We start from the raw sequence: 9288 nt of genomic DNA on the forward strand, positions 1-9288 counted from the left end.
GCATAGGCAGAATGCACTGAAACTTCCTAGGGTTTAGAACTTTTGAGTTTGAGTGTGACTGAAGATTGCAAATACTAGTTTATCATTTTTATCATCATTTCAGGGAAGTAAACATGATGAAAGACACAGTATGCCTTCTTTTAGATTTTTTTTCTGTGATAAAACTTGATAACACTCTCCAGAAAATTCCAGATTTCGATGAGCTGTAGATACAGACTGCTGACAGATGGTTTATGGAAAGCAGGACAGACTATCTGCTAAGAGATGTTGGGACGTATTCTATCCAGACAGCAGGCCGGATGAGGTGAATGTTCCGGTCACTAGCTTTTATGACTATTATATACAGCAGATGATTGTAATACTTTTATCATTTCAGCCTAAATTTTCAGAAAGTACAATCTAGTGTAGTCCCTTATTTTAGAATATGGAAGTCGCATATCTGATGTATGAAACAAGGGCTTGTTAGTCATTCCACACCACCCTAGACATAAAGTAACAATTATATAGGAAGTATAGGTGTGACCAATGCATAGTACATGTATTTAGTATTGGTTTCGCATTGTTCTCCTTTAATGCAAGCCAGTCTTGCTCAGACCTCACCCCACATCCTGTTCTTGTTCAAGGCCAGAGTAAGTATCTCAACACAAAATGATCTGCTGCTGTTATAGAAAAATACTTGATAAATGATTAAAGGATTAATTCCTTTAGCCTTTTTTGCCTAATCACAAAGGTGCTTTGTATTCAACATCAAAATGAAAAGGTTATAATGTTTTAGTCCATGCCAGAATCATATTGTTGTGTTTTAAATGTTTTCTTTGATCTACAGTGACCCCAAAAACACCAATAATCTACATTTCATTGTACAAAATAGAAAGAAAGAAAAAAAACCAAGTGGCATTTGTCAGAATTAACTTCAGGAAACCACAGATGCATTTAATCACAATAATTATAATTTTTCTCTACTCTTTGAGGAGATTCATCATGTTCTGTCATTGCTTCCTTAATGATCCATATCCTGTGACATGTCACCAAAATATTTGTTTCCACAATAGTATGAACTATTGTGAGAAAAAACAAATGACACAAGGATTTGAGATAGTATCTCTCAGTACAGCAAGTTCTCCAGCGCATTCTTTGATTGTAATATTTTAGAAACCGTCGGCATTGGAAATACCAAATCTGATTTGACCCACCATAATTATATTGAGCATCAAAGATCGTATGTATAATTATTCCATTGCAAATTCTTGAATAGCAAAAGTTGTAACTTGTAAAATTTAACTGACAGTGAGTCGTTGAGAAATTTGTTCTCGTCTCCCTTCCATATAATTAAATATTCAGACACATTTACACTGCAAAATTACTGACATGCAGGTAAACTACACACATGCTCAATGACAAAGCAGCTCTGATAAAACATTTCATTAACACACACTTGAAATCACATGTATTCTCTTCAGGAAATGCAAGTCTGGATACGGGATCAAGAATTTATAGTTGATTACCAGGAAAAGCATGATTACAGCAAATCAATATAGCAATTTTCATTAGGGCAAAGTCTATTTTCATAGTTTCATGGTGCAAAATGTTCTCATTCACATTCTTTCATCATCTTTAAACCGATATAAAGATTTACAGGAATGCAACGATAGTCAGTGCTATTTATACTCTGCATATGTTTGCTGTAGGTCTGCTTATGCAGGTGTTGTACTGAAATCGCATAAAATAGATCTTAATAGCACCGCTTACATAGAAATGAACTGAATGTGATAAGCTTTTCATATCTAACACTCTTACTGCACTGTTTCCTCAACTCCTCTGAATCTCTTTAATGCATAACCAACATTTTAAACTCCCAGGTGCCGAAGGCTGAAAGATTTACTGCCATACTCTTAAAAGCCTAATGGCTATATTCTGGAAAATACACTAGAAATGTTTCACAATCCGTTTAAACTCTTCCTGGGTCACCTAAGGTCACACACTTATGTTCAAATAATGAAAGTGCAAAAATTACATAAAAACCACAGGATGTTCTTTTTCTCATGGTGAGACCCTGGCATGTGAGAGGTTCTCAGATCGAAAGGACTGTTAAGCTCTAGGCTGATACCCAGAACAAAACCACTGTCAGAATTTATCTGCACTTCCTTGGGTGCAAAGCTATTCTAACATGGCTAAAGCTAATGAATAGAGACACAAAGGTGAATATTACAATCTATTTTAGTACGTGTGTGTGTGTGTGTGTGTGTGTGTGTGTGTGTGTGTGTATATATATATATATATATACATATACTTTTCACTTAATCAACATACACTTTTCACTCAGATATTAGTTAATTGTACTAATAATTACAAAGAAATGGCATATAACACATTTAACTAAATGTGCGAGTTTAAAGAAGACAGATTGACAGACAAGTTAATATTTAGCAGAATGGTTACAACACACAGTTTTGGTAAAGTAATACTGATGTAATGTTACAACAAACAGTTTTGGTATAGTAATACAGATGTAACAGGTGTGTGTTTAAGAGTATTTTGCTTCAAATGCCACTTAACCAATTCTAATCTTGGACCGGATCTATTCCATTTATAAATGAAAATTATAGATAAATATAACTAATCACATCACTGCAGAATAAGAAGTGTATGTGGTTGGAACTCAGCAGAACTGCATGCACAATTACCCATGTGCACTCACCCGCTGAGAGCCCACCTCAACCTACAGCAACCCCTGCTTCTGCTCTTCCTCTGCAGAGAGGAACTGCACGAAATGGCTCACTGCTATTTATAAATGTTGGAAAGGCGCCTGTAACATAGCAACAAAAACAGCCTTTTACTGTTGGCGAGCTGAAAAACCAGAATGCAGCAGGGTCAGGAGGTAAGACTGGGTGTGGCCACATTGAGGAAGTGTCTGATAGACAAGGAAGTTCAAGAGAAAATGGGAGATATCCTATTTCCACAATGCAGGGAGAGGAAAACATGAACACAATAAAAAGACTGACCTTGTTTCAGTATCTCTGACAAAACTGAAATATCTTTTCATGGCCTATACACATAAATTAAAGCCCTTGTTTATTTCTTATCCTTAATGGGCCGCCTCAGTCTGTGCAATGACCAAAACATTAGATGTAATTATTAGATATGGCTTGAACATGTTTCAGTTGATTGGCGAAAAAAAAGGGAACCACTTAATCTGTCCCAATGGGCAGGCAAAAATCTGTATGCAACAGTTTGAAATGAATTATGAAAATCAAATAATGTAGGTGAAAGGCTGAAGTATAACCACATTCATAATGTATGTCCTCACACACAGCTTTTTATGAAGTCCATTCTCATCTTTAAATGTTGGAAATTTATTCATTGCTCTTTCATTTCAGAGTGAGACAAATATTGGTGAAGACGCTGAGAGCGGCACTGTTGACGGTGCACTCCCACTGCACGTTGACTCCTGAGAAATGAAGTGCTGTTTATTTATTGATAGTCCTATTTATCCTCATCTACGTCAGTTAATCATGACCGCTCCTGTCATTCTCAAAAACACATTACAGATTCACACTTAGTGTGTGACTGCTGCTCACTCACTCTAGCCCCTACTCTCATTGGGATGTGAATTATATTAGTGCAATTTGATCAAATTTTTTTTCCCATAATTATTTTCATCTCTGAGGGATACAATGCCTTTATGGGAGCTCTATGGAGAGTAAATGCCAAGGATTTTTGAATGCTGTCCAGTACAAATAACTCATTGAACACAGTGACTCTAAAATTTCTCTAAGGTTTGTACAATTTGCTGTTACAGTCACCATAAAATTAAAATCGACCATTCTTATTTTATTGAATATTGCAGTTTTTTAATGATTTATCCATGGACATTTTTCTATTATTATTATTATTATTATTATTATTATTATTATTCATGTGCCCTCATAATCTTTAAACAAAAAACATATATAAAATATTTTTCTTATTTTAATAAGACATTTCTTCTTCTTCTAATAAGCCATTTCATTCAGGCATACATCACAATAAAGAAAAAAATCAATTTCATGCCAACTTTAAATGGTTAAAAAAAAACGGCATTCTATTAAAAAAGGCTGAATCTGATACAAGTGTTTATAGTGCAGACAAAACTGAAACGGGAAGGGAAATGTGTTTATCTCTCAAACAAGTTCTAAACTGAGGCATAGTTTTGATTCTTATCAAGAGATTTTTGATGACACATGTTTGGAAACAGGGTCACTTAAGCAAGAGGGTTAACTAGTAACTAAGCAAGATAAGTGCACATTTGTCAATAGTACACTTAGTATTTTCAAAAAGTGCTTTTTTAGAGCTAAGTGGAGTCTGTTATTCCAATGTGATTGACTTGGAAAGGGCTACCAAAACAAGGCTAAATACAGGTGGTGTTTGTTGACTTTAGGTAAAGCCTCCATGCAGAAACACCCAGTCGTTACGTGGTGTTCGCTGCCTCAGGTGCTGTTGAAAGAATTTGAAGACAAACTATCTACAACATAGTCAATGAAGAAATGCTCTCACTTTTTGTCCATTTGCATTGTTTGTGATACACAGAAGGAATGTTGCATTTAAACAAGCAGAAAACATTTCATTAAACAATAATTCATTTTTTTAAAATCTTTTTAATATGAAAGTATAGTGAGAATGAATGAGTGTTCCAACTCTTATCCAAGAGCGGATATTTCCCAGGTCTGAGAGAATGGGGGAGGGAATTATTCAACCATCTGTCTGCTACACCAGCACATTTATGTATATATCTCTCAACAACTGTTGCAGAAACTAGAGCAACTCTATGACACCTCACACATGTTTATACTGTATTTCCCTTTCCTGCTTGGGGCCCATTACTGAGCTCATCTTGGCTCACAGCCACGCCCCTTCTCTGTCATGCATTCAACCACCCTTTACAAGTCTCTTGCTCTTTCGCTATCTGTAATTTGTCTTTTTCATGGTATTAATTGCATCTCATTTTTTTATTATGTACAGTAAGTCTGTGACATCATTGATTAATTCAGTTCCACACACACATATGTGACCCCAAAATCATTCATTCCTGCCTGGCCTCTAACCATCACTAGTCTCTACAAAAAATGCAAAAAGTTCACCATGTACATTTAAAAAATGATGATTTAATTACAATACAATTGTATTGCAAAATACTTTTTTAACATATGACCTATATTTTGTATTCTGTAAAATGGTTAATAACTGTACACTATATACAGAGTACAGTTACTAGCTGTAATACCAAAAACATATACTGTATGTGTGTGTGTAATTAAATATGTATATATACATATGTATATATCATTCAAAAAATTTCAAAATGCATCAAATTAATTACATGATATGCTGATCAATTTATTAATGACTGCCTATATAAATTTTTTTTTTATTTAAAGTGAAAAATAAATCACTTAAAATGAATACAACAGTATATAAAATTGCTGATAATGTTTATTAAATCAATAACAATACTCCCTTAGCAAGGATATTAAAAGATTTCATTTTTATTCCTTGAATATGTAAAAGTGGAAAGAGCAACAGCATTTTATTAACTGAAAAAATATAAAAAATAGGTGAAGAAAAAGCAGAAATTCTAGCAGTAAATCAAGTCCCTAGTTTCACGTGAATTTTTTCAATATCTTTTGTATCTTCAATATCACTAGCACCTTCACATAAAGGCCTTATAAGGACCAGACGTAATGAAATCTCTTGAGACCGTTTCATAATCATTAATGTCAAACCATAAAGTCAGCTGACAGTTTCAAGGGTATTGCAAACAAATGATACAGTGCTTTTAAAATACATATGCAGTTCACGAAAGCAGTGAGTAATGCTGCATAAATGACTGCGTAAATGTGCTTACGGGTTTTCCTGTAGATAACCTCTGTCTGTCCAAAAGAAACCAACTGCCTCTCATCAACACACAAGCCATCACCCTATATGGTGCTGATAAGACTGAATAAGGAGAAAATTCGTCAGAGGCAAAGACTCACAAGCAGACTGACAAAACAGGTGCAGACAGACATTTACAAAAAGTAAAAAGTACTGTATGTATGTGCATGTGATTTTGCGCTTGTTATTTTCAGGTTAGTTTGCTTGGTTCTCCTGCAGGATCTGACAAGACTGATATAAAATATAATCTAGTGTCACAGCAGTCTGGCAAGTGGCAAGTTATTGTTACTGCATTCTGTTCAATGGAAACTGCAGTTTGGGCACTCAAGTGGTATACAACAATCCTTCATTCAAATGCCAGTAATGGCAGTGTTTCAGGAAGGCGGGCCAAAGGCGATTAATTATGAAGTTCATTCATAATCATTGATTTGTTATGGAACATTAGCTTTCGGAAATTATAATACAGAAAAAAACTAAAGCCAATTTAATATTTCCCTACCACTTCTCACTTCTCTCCTTCTCTCTCATTCCCACATTCTCCCACACTCCTTGAGGAATTTCTACATGCTCCTACTCTCCTTGAGGAATCCAACTCTCATACTTAGAGAGTATGAACGCCTACAGTGAGACACAGCCCCTATGATGTTGAGCCAATACATACCAAGCCAATTAGAACCAACATGAAAACACAGCTCCCACTGCAGAATTCACTGGCGGCCATGTCTTCATAGAGCACATTCTGGAAACCACCATCCATTTTTCACCAGTGCCCTTTATAACTTTGCCAGCCAGCATCTGGATTTCCTGATGACGGGGGTGTTGGAATTTATTTATATCTGGAAGATTAAGAAAATAAAGAGTTGATTCCAAAGAATCTGTCCACATGCACATCAGTGTTCAGCACAGAGATTGGTAACGATTACTCATACAACATACTGTATAAGGCATGTCTAGTCCTACTCAATTGGCAGTGAAGCCAACTGTAACAATGATAAGGTCACCGATTCCCAAAAACCACAATATACAGACTTTAATAGAATTTATGCTTTAATTATGAGTCATGGATTATTCCGTGATCAAAATTAGTCTTTGTACAGTTTAGGACAAAAATCCCTATGTAATGTGAATTTCTGAACAAAGAAATATGAACAGCTTATATTTTTGCTTTGCCAGATTGGGTGGTTTTGAATTTGATTGTGCGGGGGAAAAAATGGTTTGGTCAGGTAGACAAAATTTGGGCTGGTTTGGGGTCAGTTTGGTGGTATTCAAACCTCTAAATTGTATAGATTAATTGGTTTACAAACAAAACCCAAGTGTGCATGTAATGCATCCAATCAGTCATCATAGCATTACTAAACACACACTCCCACTGTAGAGTCAGCTGATGCTGATCGGGTCAGCAGACAGATGTGATGATTCATGAGTGACAAGTTTTTAGCATGATAAGGGATCAGATTTTGTATGTTTATCTGTATATTAAAGTGATCACAGTGACAGGGCCTAAATATAAGTTACACAGCAAAGAGTGGGAGAGTGACTCAACTCTCAAAATGTGAATTACACCTGTGAAGGGAGCTGACATTAAGACTCTAATATTTTAAATCTGAAATCAGAGCACACTTTAATAATTAAATTACAAACGGAACTGAATACCATGCTGTCCTGCATCAGGACGTCTTTTACTTTCCAGATTGGTAGCTACTGGACTTAATTAGTTTTGACTGTGCAAAGTTCTGTATTTTGGTCAACAATATTCACAAAAGGCTTCCTCTAATTCTGTTAAAGTGCGACAGGAAGGTAAACGCATTATTATTGTTAATTTTTTTATTATCAGATTATCGTGCAGTATGTATCATTGAATAACAGAGTTTTGGCTGTCATGGTGTGTGCATGAACGAGTGTGAAATAATGGGCACTTTTTGCATTTAAATTGGTTTATCCTGACTGTTGAAAATTATGCATGTGTTTTTTCTAGAGTATTGGGAAATTCATTGATTACTGTTTTTACATGGCAGTGTCTGCCTGCACATTTTAGTCATATTTGGTAATTCTCTCTCTCTCTTTTTTTTTGCCCTGTATTTGTCTATTTTTATATTATTTTGTCATGGTTATTTTGTTTTGAGGAGTTAAAACCGGTCCTTATCAACCTTGACTAACATGAAAAAAAAAATACAATTCTATCTCATTATTTTGACAGTTAAAGTTTTGGGCGTTTTTTTTTTTTTTGTTGTTGTTGGAGTGAGTGGGTTTTGGTGAGCTTGTCTATCCAATCTGGCAACACTGTTTGTATTTCGCCTTTATTAGATAGAGATATTGACAGAAAAGAAGATACAAAGAAATGGAAAATGGATTCTGGACATAATAATCAGATTAAAATCCAGGTCCACATCAGTGAAACAGCTTCTTATATGATTGAATTATATGTTTATATGAATTTGTGTTTAGAATTATAAATAAATTAATTTATTCGCAAATTATGCATTAAATATATACTGTATGTGTGTACATACCGGTGTACATACAAAACTGTCTATTGTAATATACCTGGACATACAAGTGTCAGTTTGTATATTGTTATTCCTTACTTACTTGTTCTATTTTTTATTCTTTTTATTATCTGTGTTTTTGTTCTGTCGCTGTCATTCTGTTGCACTGCGGAAGCTTCTGTCACGAAAACAAATTCCTCGTATGAGTAAACATACCTGGCAATAAAGCTCATTCTGATGCTGATTCTGATTAAATTGCTCAGAAGTGACAGTAAAGACATTCATAACATTGGAAATTATTTCTATGTTAGATAAATGCTGTTCTTTTACATTTTCTATTCATCAAAGACATACCTGTTTGCATAAAATTTGATATGTAAAACACTTTGGTTGACATGGTCAGGTTTGACATTCTCACTTAAAAAAAAAGGGGGAATTTAATTCCTGGTTGCTCCTGTTTAAACTCAGGATGACCAGTTTCTCCAAAAAGATTAAACATTAAGGTATTTAACTTTATATACTGTATCTTATCTAAAAAGACACGATTTGTTACCCAGAGCACTTATCAGTACATTTACTACTTGGTCCTCGAGCAATTTGCACGTAAGAGCTCTGCTGACAATGCATTCTCAGTTATTTTTCAGTTCATAGATCACTCGTACCAGTTTTTGGATCATCAATCCAGACTGAACCCTCAAAGATAATGGTAACATTTTAAAGGGTTTTTAAAATGTTTTAACCCTTTTAAATGTAGAACATGCATTAAAATGATGGACCTTTGTAAGCTGGTGGCAAACAAGCTACTTTTTTTTAAGCGTCTTTTTCAGGAACTACCGGTACCAAGCATTCCATAAACAAAAGTCTCAAATAACAGAGACAATACCTCATTGTA

This window comes from Cyprinus carpio, chromosome B14 (assembly GCF_018340385.1).
Source record: "Cyprinus carpio isolate SPL01 chromosome B14, ASM1834038v1, whole genome shotgun sequence".
Taxonomy (NCBI): Eukaryota; Metazoa; Chordata; class Actinopteri; order Cypriniformes; family Cyprinidae; genus Cyprinus; species Cyprinus carpio.